General features: G+C 36.1%; 1 protein-coding gene and 1 long non-coding RNA gene across 3 annotated transcripts in view; one reads left to right on the top strand and one right to left on the bottom strand.

The window, feature by feature from the left end:
- The window catches only part of LOC149708947 (transmembrane protein 53-A-like), a 30392-nt gene that overhangs the window by 7886 nt on the left and 6721 nt on the right, over nt 1-15785 (top strand). Inside the window, exon 1 of one of the 2 annotated variants that reach the window (XM_089864392.1) lies at nt 15461-15785. The exons of the other annotated variant lie outside the window; for it this stretch is intronic. The gene's annotated coding sequence lies outside the window, so the exon portion shown is untranslated. Of the gene's footprint in view, nt 1-15460 lie in introns of those variants that run through there. 2 annotated transcript variants of the gene reach the window in all.
- On the bottom strand, nt 8862-12718 carry LOC149708948 (uncharacterized). The gene is made up of 2 exons (XR_016381237.1): nt 11800-12718; nt 8862-11072 (listed from the first exon to the last, which is right to left on the bottom strand). It is a non-coding gene; the product is annotated as an uncharacterized LOC149708948 (long non-coding RNA).

Raw genomic sequence — 15785 nt, 5'->3', positions numbered from 1 at the left:
CATTTTGCTAAGTCGAAGTCACAATCACATTCATAATAAAATTCACAAAACATTTCTACCCCTCCCTCACCCCAAATTTAAATTCCGTTTTTTTTTGTTTTTTTTTATATATATCAATTCCCCCATTTTTAATTATTTAATGTAAACCCATACATCATTTACCGTGTATATGCCGATTTGCCAATCTTATTATGTTGTTTATCTTACAATTTTTACTATTTTACTAAATTCGCTCTCATAATATTGTTCATCTCACAATTTATTACCATTGTACTAAATATTGTTACAAAAAAAAAAAAATACTACCCAAGCCAAAAAAGGCTTACATGTATTCAACCCAAATAAATAAATAAATAAATAAAACTAAACCACAGCCGAGACTTGCTTTTAGTCTTGTCGTAGCTTGTCAAACAAGCTGCCACAGCAGAAAGGACACTCGTGCGGGATATGTAAGATAATAAAAAAGTGAAAAAATAGGGGCTAAAAAAGCAAGCATGAGGTGAAAATTTCTTTACTAGACGCCATACCTTCAGTTTTGAGCGAATTAAATATTAACTTAACAGTAGAACACGTAGCAGACAGCGTAAGTCTTCAGAAGGAAAGTTATTCCCTAGCACCATCCTTAAACCACCGCACCATCGTGCGCCACCATCACTAAACCACCGCGGGCTTGGGAGGAGGCGGAGTCTATTTATCCTTTTTTGTGTCTTCAACTAGAGTTCGTTCTGGTGGAGTCACCAAATAAGTGTTTACTTAAAAAACTCGAAATCGGAGTGCTGGGGATGAAAAGCCCCAAACACACGGTATTCCTGTCGCCTTGTATTGCCAAAGCTATGCTAGAGAGACCTTGAAAACCGGGATTAATACTCGTGCGAGGGGGGGATTCTCCCCCGCACGAGTAAAAATGGCATAAATTTCATATTCAGGTAAATAAATTGTTAGATAGTCCACGTCTGGGCTCGGAGAGGTTTTATTTTGGTTTACCAACTCGTTTTCTATTGACCAGTTTCGTTCGTGCCCAGCAACCAGTCCACGATACCGGAATTGTTAATTTTTCTTTTAATTGATTCAAGGAGGAAGTATCGTTATAAACACTTTCCCAAATATTCCTTGTTTTTTCCGTGGTTCTTTTTGCACATGGCCCAGGAGCGTCAGAAATCTGAATGTTTCCACCACATCACCTGACACGCCTTAGGCTTGGTTAAAACCAATTCGAAAATAACGAATGCTCCAAATCGATAAACCTAAAACTGTAAGACAGCAAATGCGTCTCGGGGAATAGCACAACTACGAGTTTCTGATAACTTTCCTTTTACAGGGTATATTTTAACTCCCGATCTAGATCCTCTTTGATAACATGTTAACGTTTGGGAAATTTCCCATTCGGTTGCGTGTTTGAATCAATATAATAAAAGACACGGCGAACGACATCATTCAGCCTTGGACAAGGCTAGTGTTAAGATAAAATGAATGTACCAAGTAGTGTTTCGAGTAACCGCGTTTTTAACGGAATATTTCATTGTTTAAAATTTTTCGGAGCATTTCACGGAGTTGAGAAAACAAAAAGGAGTCGTATTAAAGCGACACTAACTTTGATTTGTTTAAATGTATTCATTTTAGACAGTGTTCGTTGCTACATATCCGAATTTTACCGCGAAAGGGGCAATATTCGTTTGTTTCGGATTGTTAACCTCATTTTGGAATTAACAGTGACAACGTATTTTCTTAATGCTACTCTGATGAAACGCGGGATTGCGACAACTTGTTATAACGCGCTTTCGCTGTTAGAGTCACAAACGCAAAAAAACTTTAAGCTCAATTTAAATTACAAAATTGGCGATATTAGTTTACTTGCCGGCACGCAAATTATATTGTACGCTATGTACATTTTGGCCATAGTTTTGTATTATGCGCTTGATCTCACAAACGAAAATCACATCGAAGAAATTGTTTTATTTAATTTCTACGGTTCTGAGTTTTTCACGAGTCGACCAAATTTAGTGTATGTTACACTGTCTATATCGCTCATGACAGACTTGATCCTCTTCACACTTTCGACTTTAAGTCGAGCAATGATCACTTTGACTGCAGAAAGCATTCGACTCAGTGTTATAGAGTTGGGTGAGCTACTGTTAATATATATTTAAGATGCTTTTTCAAATGTAAAGCATGTTATAGTGTCTACAAATTCTAATCCAAGGGGTATGTTACATTTAGAGGGCGGAACTAATTAGACATTTATCTGGAGTAAAATATTGCCATACTTTATGCCGACAGCAAATTAAGCGGTATTATAAATGTCAGACCTAACTAGAACTAAAAGTGAGGGATCTGATTTCACGAATACAGCGACATTGTACTCAAAAAAACTGTTCGTCTAATCTGTTACACAATGTACAATATTTATAAAGTGGGGTTTACATATTAATTGGAATCAAGTAATTTATTTCCCAAGTGAAACCTTAGTGACTTTATAATATCGCTAAAATAATTTATAACTCCAAACTTCATTTTCAAATTCATATAGTTAATAATGGTTTTGACCATTTACCACCCAGCAAAACTAATATGTGCATTAAAAATTCTAGGTGACCGCCTTCTTTTAGTGAAAAATAATCACGACGTTCAAAAAATCGTCATCGAACATACAAATTTTATAGAAGTCGTAACAGAATTGGACTCAAAGCTACGTGTGGGAATATTTTTGTTGATCATAGAATGGGTCGGATATTTTTGTTTTCGATTCACATCAATATTCGAAGACAATTTTACAAGTGAAACTTTGATTAGCTCTTTGTACACAGCATTTGGAACCGCTCATAGTATGATATCGGGCGCGGTAACGGTTTTTGTCTTATCACTAATGTCGGATTGTTCGGAATTTCTAGTGTCACGGTGTCATAACCGTTTGGTTAAATTTGGTAAATCGTACGGGTTTGTCGAGCATTTTTACGAAAATTTCCTAGGGGCCAAAATGAAGGCTAGTGCTTTACAGTTTACATTCTTGTGTTGTATCGTTCTGGATCGCGGTTTCATGTTGACAGTATTTTTAGGGGCAGTTTCATACTTCACTTTTTTGATAACTATTGTGCCACAAGATGCAAACTGGGCATTTCAGCACTGTAATTGCACGAACTCCAGTATCATATAGTGAAAATAGCTCTCTTCATTTCAGTGCGGATTAATAATCATACACTTTGATTCAAATGAAATAATTATACATTTTGATGCACGTGGAATAACTATACATTTAGATGCACGTGGATTAATCATACATTTTGACGCACATATGTTTGATGCACATGGAATATTCATAGAGTTTGATGCACATGGAATAATCTTAGAGTTTTCGATGCACATGGAATATTCATAGAGTTTGATGCACATGGAATAATCTTAGAGTTTTTGATGCACATGGAATAATCTTAGAGTTTTTGATGCACATGGAATATTCATAGAGTTTTTGATGCACATGGAATATTCATAGAGTTTTTGATGCACATGGAATATTCATAGAGTTTTTGATGCACATGGAATAATCATAGAGTTTTGATGCACATGGAATAATCATAGAGTTTTGATGCACATGGAATAATCATAGAGTTTTTGATGCACATGAATATATTTATTTAGATCTCATTTCGCTTCGAATTGAAATATATAATTTGTTCTTCGTTAAAAATCATAAAATATTACATCTATCATGGTTGTTTAGGTTTGTGTATACTTGTAGAGAAACCAAAGCACAAGCGTAGAGCCACAATCGGAAGCTATTTCCCTTGCGAAACACCAGTTCACTACATGTGGGAGGCTTACGAACTCGCGCTGCCTTGTGGTGTTTGCTTCTGTTATGGCGTTAAAGGAATGGTCTATAGGACTCATTAAGTGTGGGGAACACACTGCCTTGTTTAACCTGACCCAGAGTGGCTTCAACATTGGGCCCATATTATCTAGGATCAATAAATCGCGGACGCAACTTTCATCAATACCATCCTGTAAAACATATTTGCCATTTAAAAGCCTTTAATAAATAAAACCTTTCAGCACATGTTGATGTTGTATTACGATGGACAATTTATTAAATGTTTCCAGAAGTTGAATTCTGTGATCTTTTTTAATTTCTGCTTTTACCATAAGCCCAAAATTTACGTTCCATAAGTATAACATTCGACCCTTAAATTATCTCTCAACGAGAATGAATAATTGGACTAATGCAATTATACAAATTAGCAATGGATACCCAGGTATACTCGATTTTGTTAATTTAAGAGTAAATATGACAACGCCTCTGCTTATTTTCACAACATTGCTCTAAATGCGTTCTAGAATAATTAATTATTTCATTTCGTGGCACTAACTTTCCAATAACTGTTCATATTTATTACAATTTAGTATCACTAGTGAAGACATATCTGTATATTCAAAAAATACGAAACATCTCCAATGATTTAAAACAATTCATTCAGATATAACAAGCTGCGAAACCAAAATGAACCTCTCCGAGTCGAGACGCAATTAAAGAGGTTTTTCTTAAATAATTAAATAAATATACTTGATATTAATTATTCTAATCGTCATTAATTACCCTTAATTCTGGTCAAATCGTTTTAAGAAACTCAATTTCTAAAATCATTTCAAACATAGCTACTTTTGAATTCAAGCGTATGCCTCTTTAACAATTTTTGGAAATTTAGGATATATAAGGCGATTGATTCACAATAAATGATAAGAAATAGCGCAATTTCGTGAACCTTTGGTGGAGACTAGAAGTTTTTCCTAACTCTAGCCGATCGCCGCGTACATCTTAATCCTAATGATGATAATGGAGTAGAAGTCAATATTGCTTTCTGCGAACACGTTTGCTCCAATTTGCCAACTGCGAACGCTGTGACAGACACACACAGACAGGTCCAGTGTAATACATTTCCCTGACGTCACCGTCACTCGGAGAGGTAATAAATTAATTAAACATTGATCCTCCGACCGTCGCGTAACGCCCCTTGTTCCAGCTGGAAAATTATTTGTCAATTTGTCACGCTATATGTCGAACAAAATTAACGGTGACACGTAATAAAAATAGCTGGCCTCTAAAATCGTACAAATTATCCCTGCCTAATACCAACGTGTTAGCGTCGCCGGTGAAGGTTTACACTCAATTCATATTATCAGAAGGGGATAATAGAAGAAGGATGCCACTCGGTATCCTCTTCATACTTCAGTTATGTAACGTTATTCTACCCAGGCTCACCCTTTTTGTTTGCTTTCCCGCTCATCAAACTTCAGATGGGCATCGCACCGTAAGGTGAATTCTATAATTGTTTGGTACTAAATCCCCAGCAATCAACCCGCAAACCTAGTCTTGGGGCGAGACAAAAATCCACAAGCGCGTCTTGCCAAATAGTTTAGCGCTAATAGAGTATTGATGAGGGAACTATTTATCGCGTATGTGATTCGGTTTAGTAACCTTGCTCCAAATATTACGATGTTGGGAAGAATGACGTTACACTTACCCCGCTTTGTGGTACACTTCTCTCGAAGAGAAGTATTATATACTTCTGATTATATCTACACAAATCGTGACGCTTTGTTTAATTATTTAATGTGTAATATGGCGAGCACTCTGCTAATTAGGCCATGTTCCTTGGGGCAAAAATCAAATATTTCATTCTATAGAATCATTAATTTTTATAACAAATAATATTAATGCATTTAGAAATACACTCGGGTGGCCCTGTCTTTGTAATAAAATTTGTAAATTTTGACAATTTTTATAAAATTATTTCCTACTGTAACACGGTTATTTACATTTTTTATTGAAGCCAGTATAAATAAGTCCTCGACTTAGTAATATTGTGATATCAGTCTTTTCTTAAAAGTCGAAAGTTTTTTGATATAAATTTGAAAAGCGAAGAGAGATATAAATCCTTTACTGCCTAAAGAGATACAAGTGTCAAGATTTGACCCGCAGCACTAGAAGGTCTGGCGTGCAACGTTTCTGGCATACGTAATGAAAAACTATTAAAAATATAAATCTACTGATATGGGTGAGGGTAGCTCAAGAATTGTAACCTAGACCAGAAGAAAATAGGGGAAGTGGGTAGCTTGGGCAACTTCGCGAGGCGTCCCGTTTACGGATTTTTCGCGCCATTTCCCTCCCCGTGGGGGTGAAGAGAGATAGGATTTTTACGCGCATTAACACACGAGTGACGTGATTCTGTGGACAGTACGGTCCTACGCCTTCCAACTGACTAGAGGCGTCTGCTAGAGGCAGTGAGGCACTCAGGCAGAATGGCAGAGGCTGGAATCGAGTGGTAAGTACTAAATTCATAACTTATTTTAAAATATGTCTTTATTTTTAAATACAATTGTATTTCTAAGTTCCAGGGAAAAAATTAACTTGTCCGAAGTTTTAAACTGTGATAGGGAAGAGTTCAAAGTAATAAAGTTGTATCCAAGTTGTTGTAGTTTGATTTTTAACATTGGGATTGGTTTGGGTAGATCTTACTTTTCCTTTCAACACAGCCTGAGTTTTCTTATCGGTAGTGTCCTTGTACGTTAAATCACACTGCGTACTCTTAACGACATTCATTTTATTAAATAACCGAATTTTCGTCCTTAATTAAACCAATATCCGCATTAACCCGTTGCCTGACGTAACCCTAACTCAAACTGAAGCACAGCAGAAATATAAGCAGACTACACAAGTTAGTTCCACAGTTCGCTACATGGTGGCGTTCGCAATGAAATCTGGTACTATTTTATGCTTCGCGCCGATTGGCCACATTCAAATTTTAAGGGTGGTAGGGGAATCGACCATTGTAAGTGAGAATCACTGGACGACTTGTATGGCTCAAGGCTACGGCTACCCACTTCCCCTATTTTCTTCTGCCTAGACCTAATCAGATAACTATTACATTAAACTAGAAGGGTACGTAATAATTAAATAACAATGGTGTAACTATTTCTCCCACGTGATCATTGGAAAATACACACGAAAATAAAGTACTTAATTACTTACGTAGAGAAAAATATTTTATTCGGGGTTGCTTAAACCAAAAGTATGGATTCTTAAAAGCAGAATTGAGATGAGACTAGAAGTACTGAGCTAACCAAATTCTTCACTCGGCGAAAGCGAATATTCTTGATAACACACCAAAGGTTGGCCCTCTAGTGGCGGTTTCAGAATTTCACCTCCAAAACGTGAGTCGCTCGCGGTGGTAGACGGCCGAACTAGATTCAAGCACCCGCGTCCGTGTTCCGCCGCTTTAGGTTGAGGGGAAGGGGGTAAGAAATGTTTTTGGAACTGGACCAATTTTTTTCTCTCTAGCGTAGGCGCGACTGAAGCGGCGTAAAATCCTCAAATTTGTTCACTAATGCCAGGATCTATTACCAATGCTAGAGCCCTTCACTTCTACTCTCATCTCACTTCTGTTAAAAGCAAAAAGTAAACACTTCGTTGAAACTTGCTGGCACCATGTAATATGAGAAGCCCTCCTTTATCCCAGAATGGAGTGCGTATGATTACCTTCCCGACCGTAGCACGGGGAACAGTAGCAGATGCTAGCTCTAGCACCAAAAACTAAAATTGGATCGCAAGTATCATGTACTGCTTTCCGTAAACCTATGACGTCAAGAAGCTCTTCCTTTATTGGTTAGTTCTTGTAGGAGGGTAGTTTGCTTCTCAGTTTACATGTCTTCTACAGCCAGAGGCAGGGAATTATTAATGGAGTGTACTTTGTTTTTATATCTATTTACTTCTTCTTAAACATGATAAAAAATGTGGAATTAACGTGAAATCTGAGTTATATATAAAATACATGGAACCGAAATTACTTTTTAACTATATGAAAACGCAAAATAAGGATAATTTAACCGTTAAATTTAAAAATATACCAGTTAATTAGAAGAAAAATAAGAAAAAAAAGACCATTTTTGTGTTTAATGTCTTGTGCAGTTTCTACATATTCTAAATATTCGGCCGTATTCTAAAAGGGGCGCATATTTCTTGCATCATCCTCAAAAATTTGCACTTTATTTCTGCACTCATTAGTCTTATGACCTGATCTTTTACAAAAATGAACATTTCCCTTCGAACTGCAACACCTTTTCTTCTTTCTTGTTACTCCCTTGATCCTCTAAGCCTTCGCCCTTCATCTGAACTACCATATTTACGCGCCATACTTTCTTGAACACAATATTCTTCCATAAGTTTATTTTTAATATATTCCGGCCTAAAATTTTCATCTTTTACATTATATATATGTTGAACAACCGTGTCGTAACTCCTAGGTAAGTTGGCTATAAGTTGATAAGCCAAGTCGTTATTGCTAACTTCGTATCCTGCATCTTCTAACTGACTCTTTGCGTAACATACTCTCCCAATAAATACTGACATACTTTCATCAGCTCGTAAACCCATCCCATGGAACTTCTTTCTTAGCTTAGCTATTCTGGAACGTGTCTTGGGTTCAAAAAAATTCCTCAAGGCATCCCAAGCCTCTCCAGGGAGCCTATTCTCTAAAAATCTAAATCATTTGGACGATGATCCAAATCTAAACGTTTGGATCGGCTCCATTTGGATAGGGCGCTTAAAACCGTATTCTCTAACCCAAATCCAAATCGACATTTGGATCTCCCGCCAAACCTTTATCCAAACCAAATGTACGTCACTTCCTCTTTCATTACCTAATTTTACTTACTGTTTATTGGTCAATTCTTTTGCAGCGTTTAATATAAAAGTAAAATGTTTTTAAGCCTTGGGTTTTTGCATGTTAGATTGTAATAATTTTGTAAAATTAAGAAACCTCTTAATTTGATAGTTTAAGCTTATTAGGCCTAATTAATATTAAGTGGGAAATTAATTTGAATGAAAAATAGGTGGATATCTTTTATTAATTGGGAAATAATGCACACATTTTTACATTTGAATTTTAGAAGCTAAGTTATTATTTATTTTGTGTATATAAAATTCAGCGTTAATTTCACTAAGGCAATAAATTAATTACCAACAAGGAATTAACTAGTACATATGTTTAATATTAGAATTTAATTGTTTCAAAACTAATAAAGTTTTGAACCGGTTTTTGTAATTTAGTTATTAAAATTTGTGATTGTCGATTGGTCAATATTGTAAATTAACCAATGGTGGAATAAATTTTTTTAAACTCAATGAAACTGAAATATCAATCAACCATCTACTGAAAGAGGTATCAACCTACTTTTTTTTCAAAAGAAGGTAAATAAGGATTAGATGGCTTGCTGCTTCAAACAAGATTTTTAATCATGAAGAGAATATTTTGTTAATTTTGGTCAAATTTAGATATTCGGTAATCGAGTTGATATGAATAAAGCCCTTTTTGCTCATGTCTATTTTAAACTTTAATCACAGATTTCGCTTACCATTTTACAAGCATAATAAACACTACTGAAGGACGCAAATCTATCTGCAATCGGTAATGGTGACCAATATAGCAATTTGCCCAATTAATCAGTTAGAACTTCATTTGCACATTTCTACTCGTTAATTTGATATGTTGCGAGAAATTTGAATGGAATATAAGTAGTTATCTCTTTCAGTAGATAATTTTTGATGTTGATATTTAAGATTCATGGAGTTAAAAAAAATTATTAAGCTTTGATATCAACATCGGTTAATTTACGATATGGGCTTATGATGGTAGTCTGTTTATAAGATTAAATCGTTACTTTAAGTGTCACTAGACAGTATCTACCTCCAAAATCGAGACTTAGTAACTTTATAACCATCTCCTAGTCACAGGATATCCGAGGGTCAATTTCTTACATCATTGACATGTGATAGTGATTATCGGAGGAAGGCTTGCTATAGCTGTCAACTTTTGGCAAGGCCTAATACCGTTTTGCTTAACTGGCGCCGTCAAATTCCTTTTAAAGCATAGATCATATAGTATCCACCCTTGATTTTCATTTAGCAACACACGTTGGATTCGTAAACCTCGACGCGTACCACGATTAGAAGCATTAAAATGCAAAAACAACACACTGACCGCATACATTTTTTTAGTAAATAACATTCACTACAGCTGTTTTGGGGGCTGACAGACGATAAAGAAAAAGCCTTCGGAGTCCGGCCCCTTAAAGGGGGTGGTTTCGAGGGAACGAAATTCAAATGCAAGGCGCGTCCCTTGAATTCGTAAATACCGACGTTTAACGCAATTATAATATTGAAATCTTATACAATTAAGTTAAATTTAAGAAAACAAAGCACTACTTTCAAAGTCTAAACTTTAAAAATACGACGATAAGAGAAGGCGAAGTAACGGGCAACGAGACTCGAGAGGCAAACATTTAAATGGCAAAAATTAACGGGAAGCCAAGGCTTAGCGCAATTTCACCGCCTTAAAAAAAGGGCCAAGTTTAGAAATAGATTGTGGGACAATAAAAAGGTGGAAAATTATGATATTAGGCTTATATTAAAGCTTGAAACCTACTTTATATTATATTTAAAATCCATCCATAAGCAAATCCTCAAAAAATATGAAAATGACCACGAAAAAGAACCCACTCTCAAATTTTTTCCCCTTAAAAAAAAATGGCGGCCACAAACGGGGTGAAAATGGGGAAAAGAGCTATCCAAATGACGATTTGGCCGGCCATTTGGCTTGCCAAATGTTTGGATAGGGTTTGAACCAAATGAAAAGGGATTTGGAGTTACAGAATACCGATTAGTGTCATTTGGGGATGAGCCGACCCCAAATCCAAATCATTTGGATTAGGAACGATCCAAATGTAGTTAGAGAATAGGGTCCCTGGGCTTTCAGCGTTTGCCATTAGGCTACTTAACTCGTAACTAATGCCCAAACCAATGGTCGCATGCGCTTTGGTCTCACGCAACTTGTAGTTATTTCGCTCTTCAACACTGGCGGTCAAATCTGGTGCAGATTCCGTACTGGTAACTATGTCCCATAATCCTTTTTCTTGCAACTGCGCCTTCATTTCAAATTTCCAGGTCTTATAGTTTTTGAAGTTCAATTTGGCTATAGGCCTAGATTTCGTCATAATGATTGAATCGTCTTCATACATTTCTATATTGTCTTATTCCCAGTTTTTACAATTAAACTAAATTAATCTACGTTTGATAACTTTGATCATAGCCCACTTGATCACGCACGCTGGCTGCACGCGCTTTAGAAGCCCGTCCAAACGATTTTTTTTACATGTTAACTCGCGAATACGGCGCGTCACATAGGTTCGGTCTAAACTTTCAAACCCGTCTGGTTTTATCATGGGCCTCTATGGGAGGGGACCAGTTTTTTCAACGTTTTTGACAATATTAGTGCATCCACTGGTTCAAATCTCTTGAATTTTTAATGAGACGTGTATTGAAAGGTTTGATATTATCCTGTAAAATTTAAAGTCTTCAGCTATAATAGTTTTTTTTATAAAAAATAAAAATCATCACATAGTAGAGAAATTGAAGGGGCAAAATTCTCTACTAAGTGATGATTTTTATTTTTTATAAAAAAAACTATTATAGCTGAAGACTTGAAATTTTACAGGATAATATCAAACCTTTCAATACACGTCTCATTAAAAATTCAAGAGATTTGAACCAGTGGATGCACTAATATTGTCAAAAACGTTGAAAAAACGGGTCCCCTCCCATAGAGGCCCATGTTAAAACCAGACGGGTTTGAATTTTAGACCGAACCTATGTTATTCTCATTTTTAGGGTCGATTGAGCGGGCTTCTATAGCGCGTGCAGCCAGCGTGATCAAGTGGGCTATGCTTTGATTAGCAAAACATCAAGGCTTAACACACCTGATAGACGTTACTTCCGATTCTTCCGACAATGAAATGAAATTACTTCCGATTCTTCAGACAATGAAATGAAAAAACTGCAAACTCATGCCGGTTTTTATCGGCTGCTAGAAATGTGCTACCATGGAGCGATATTCAAGGAAACTCATGCTGTTACCCATTGTCTGCAAAAATCTGCCACCATGGAGCTATATTTGAGGAGATTAAGACACAATGCATGCACTTTTTTAGGAAGCTTTAACTCTAACTCCAATAGAACTACTCCATGGAAAATGCCAATTGAAAACGGCCCCAAACAATCAATATAAATTAGTGTTCTAATCTAATCTTATCTAATCTAGAGCTTTCTGTTGCTTATATCTTATCTAAGACAAACATTCTAGGTCTACTTAGATTATATTTTAGGCCTTATGCCTATTTAGGTGAAAGTTCTATTTGCAGCCGCCGTAAAGACAAACATTAGCCTATGTAGTTAGTAATTTTTTCACACGCTTTTATTTATATTTACTTCTTTAACTGTCTGTAGAATCTCGCGGCGTTTTTCGTTAGAAAAATATAGTCACGTGATGGCCCGCCATTTATTTAGAGAGGGATTCTGCCTTGGCGTGAGCGCGTGGACTGTGGTTTTGGTAACTGATTATCGTCTGCTTCATTGTTCTGAGAACTAAAGGGCACGATTATAGAATTTTCAGCATCTATGCCGTATTCTTTAAGGTGTTACCAAAAGGAGATGATCTTAAAGGACATTGCTTTCCAGCCTAGGAATGAGGGTATTGTGTGTCAGGTTCTCTCTAGCGAACGTCTCATCTCGAGTGTTCCTAAAACTTGATATCCCAAGGCTAGGCCGAATGTATTTACTGTAGAGTAAACACACCCAAAGTTTTTCTCTACTAAAATTTTTTCTCGGCGCCAACTAATATCAGCCACGGAAAGCTGGGTCTCACTAAAAAAATTCCACCCCCTTAAAAAATGTACGAAACTTCAATTTTTGGATTGGAGGTTTGGTCCACCTGTGGTGAGTTACTCAGCCAATAGAGAGACGGATCGGAGACGATCGGATTTTACGTTATGGCGGAGCAAGTTACTAATAAGGAATCGGGTGTAAATGTATTAATTTAGAAATGGATAAAAGGCTTTCAAAATAAACTCAGAGTATTTCCGTGCCAGAAAAATATAATTCCGTCGGCTTTCTTTAAAAACGTTTGCACTCCACACGATACACCGTTGCCATAAAAAACGCAAACACCGTGCACTTGGATGAACCCTCCATGCTGGAACTTACTCGGATAAAAAAATTAACCCCGCCTGTTTTACTTCACTCTCTACCGCTGTGGGTCGCTGCTTCAAAAGCTCGTTCTCGGTCCTGGCCGATATTTTAGAAATTGTATCTCTCCATTCACGCGAGCTCCGTTGGGAACTTCTAAAAGCTTAACGTCAGAACTTTCAGAACCAGAGGCTACGGCAAAAAATCTTACATAGGAACTTGGTGTAAGATTATTCTACTTGCGGTGTTACTATAGAGTGCTTTCAATAAGAACTATTTGACGTCATTTTACCAGCGGACTTTGTCATCTTGTTTTTAAATCATATTGTAGCGCCATCTTCAGTACAAATGTTTCAGAAACAAACCCTAGACCCAAACAAACCACGGCCATTACTGTTACCGCTTTTGAGTTATTATGGGTAGAGTTTGCTGTGTAAGTACTTGTCGCAGAAACAGTAAAAAATATCCTGAGTTTCGCTTTTTTGATATTCCAAGTGTGATTAGTAATCAATGTAGTAAAACTAAAGTATTTTCCGAAAAAAGACGCGAAGAATGGATAAAGAAGCTAAGCCCTAGCCCAAGCTCAGTTGAAAATCAGAGGGTGTGTTCGGTAACTCTAATGGCCGCCACGACACCTATTTGTGATCTTAATGAGAAATTTTAAAATAGAGATGGCGCTGCATACCGTGGCAAAAGAATATTGCCCTAACGTGACGTATTATTAATTCAAAACCAAGGCTTCTGACAGGACTCTATTTTCATGAACGTTTAAAGATTGAAGTTTCCAATTTAGTTAAATATCTGCCGTCGGTCCATTTTCCCGGGGGGTTGTGACGTTAAAAACGACTTTTTCCAAATAAAAATTCAACGGTCCGCTGAACGTTTTACAGACCCTTTAAAAAGGCCAAAAAGATAATGAAGAGTGGCAGTTTTATAACTTGAAAATTCTCTTAAATTCCACTCAGTTCCTTATTCTCCTCTAACCTTTCTTCACCAAGCATGAATCACTCAATGTAAATTATAAACGGAGGTTTTGTTTAATTCTCACGGGAATAACCCTAGAACACAGAAAAACTTCAACATTTTTAGAGATCTTTCTTTACTGTGGACAATCGGCCAGGCATAAATATAATTAAATAAAACCTAAGCAAATAAGTCATATACCAACAACTTTCTAACTTCAAAGCTAATGGTTATGGGTTTAGGCAAAGTAGTCTAATAATTTAACAACACAACAACGTCAACATGTAGTAAAAATATGTCAAGCTTCGCTCGTGGTACACGTAAAATGTTCTGAGATCCCATTTTAACCAAGTTTTAAATAAAGAATTTTTCAGTTCCTTTATATTGTTATTATTATATTATACTTGGTTATAATACTGGTAATATTGTTATTATTATATTATACTTGGTTATAATACTGGTAATATTGTTATTATTATATTATACTTGGTTATAATACTGGTAATATTGTTATTATTATATTATACTTGGTTATAATACTGGTAATATTGTTATTATTATCTCATTTTTCCTGTGCTATAGCCAAGTGACAATATATTTTATACAGTGTATAAAATTCAAAACTATTTATACGAAACTTGGTTGTACATGGGATCTCAAATCTTATACGGTGTAGAAGTTCCAAATTGAAGCTTTGAATATTTTTGAACGTGAGTATTTTTGTTAGGTTCTCACTTCTTTTCATAGGTAGTTTTTAAATTGAGAACTAGAAAAATATTTGTGGAATGTATTTTCTACCCGGCCAATGTTGGTCAGATTTAGGGATGCGCGGTGCATGCTTCATTGGTAAAATGAGCCTTGAACTCCATTAATATTGGCTTGCCGATACGGCAATAATAGTACGAAACAAATTTTACGAAGTTCTACATAAGAATCGAGGGGCTAATCACATTCAAGGAGCCTGTACACCGATTACGGAATATGTAATCAGTTCTGCACTGTCAAGGGCAGGGCTTTTAAAGATTGAGCGTAATCAAGTTAGTACAGCCGTGTACACCGATTATACTCAGTGACTGGCCCCTCGATAAGAGACCTTACCATTACCTCTCTCACCCTGTGAGAATTCAACCAATCCCGTAGTGGTAAGTGGTTCGATTTCGCAGACGCCACTAAACCAATGGCGACGCAGTAGCCATCGTTTTTAAGACTAAATAAATGCTAATTATATTGTAATAAGAGATGATTTTTTTTTAATATTTTTTATTTTATATTCAGAAAAAGCTCTTCTTTTTAGGGTATAATGTTACATTATTTGAACTTTCCCTTTATCGTCTTAGCCGAAATACTATTTAATTAGTAGATTTAAGACTTCTATTAAAAATTCTTTAATTAGTGGAGTACTTCGCTTAGTATATTATAATTAAAAATACTGTTACTACTAATATACTACTTCATGTATGTGAGCGGGAAACTCTAGTATAATTAGTTGGCAATACAAGTAGCAGCGATTTTTAGATGAAAGGTAAAGGTTAAAATTTTCCGAATTATTGGTGTACTTAATTCTCTCAACGCTGTCTAATTATACTATAATTCTGCTACAAGCGAATGTACCAAATTGAAACTAGTTTATACAGAAGAGGGTTAATCGAGCCGGTCTCTGATATAAGTGCCGGCTGAATTGAAAGCCGCCCTCATAGTAGATTTGGTTTTGAAAAGTCACACAACTTCCAAGAGTTTCCGACAAACATCTTTCGCTTTG

Source organism: Phalangium opilio, unplaced genomic scaffold, assembly GCF_054372755.1.
Source record: "Phalangium opilio isolate 3A_F unplaced genomic scaffold, DU_Popi_V2 ptg000013l_1, whole genome shotgun sequence".
NCBI classification, from domain to species: Eukaryota; Metazoa; Arthropoda; class Arachnida; order Opiliones; family Phalangiidae; genus Phalangium; species Phalangium opilio.
This window is presented reverse-complemented; position numbering and strand designations above follow the sequence as displayed.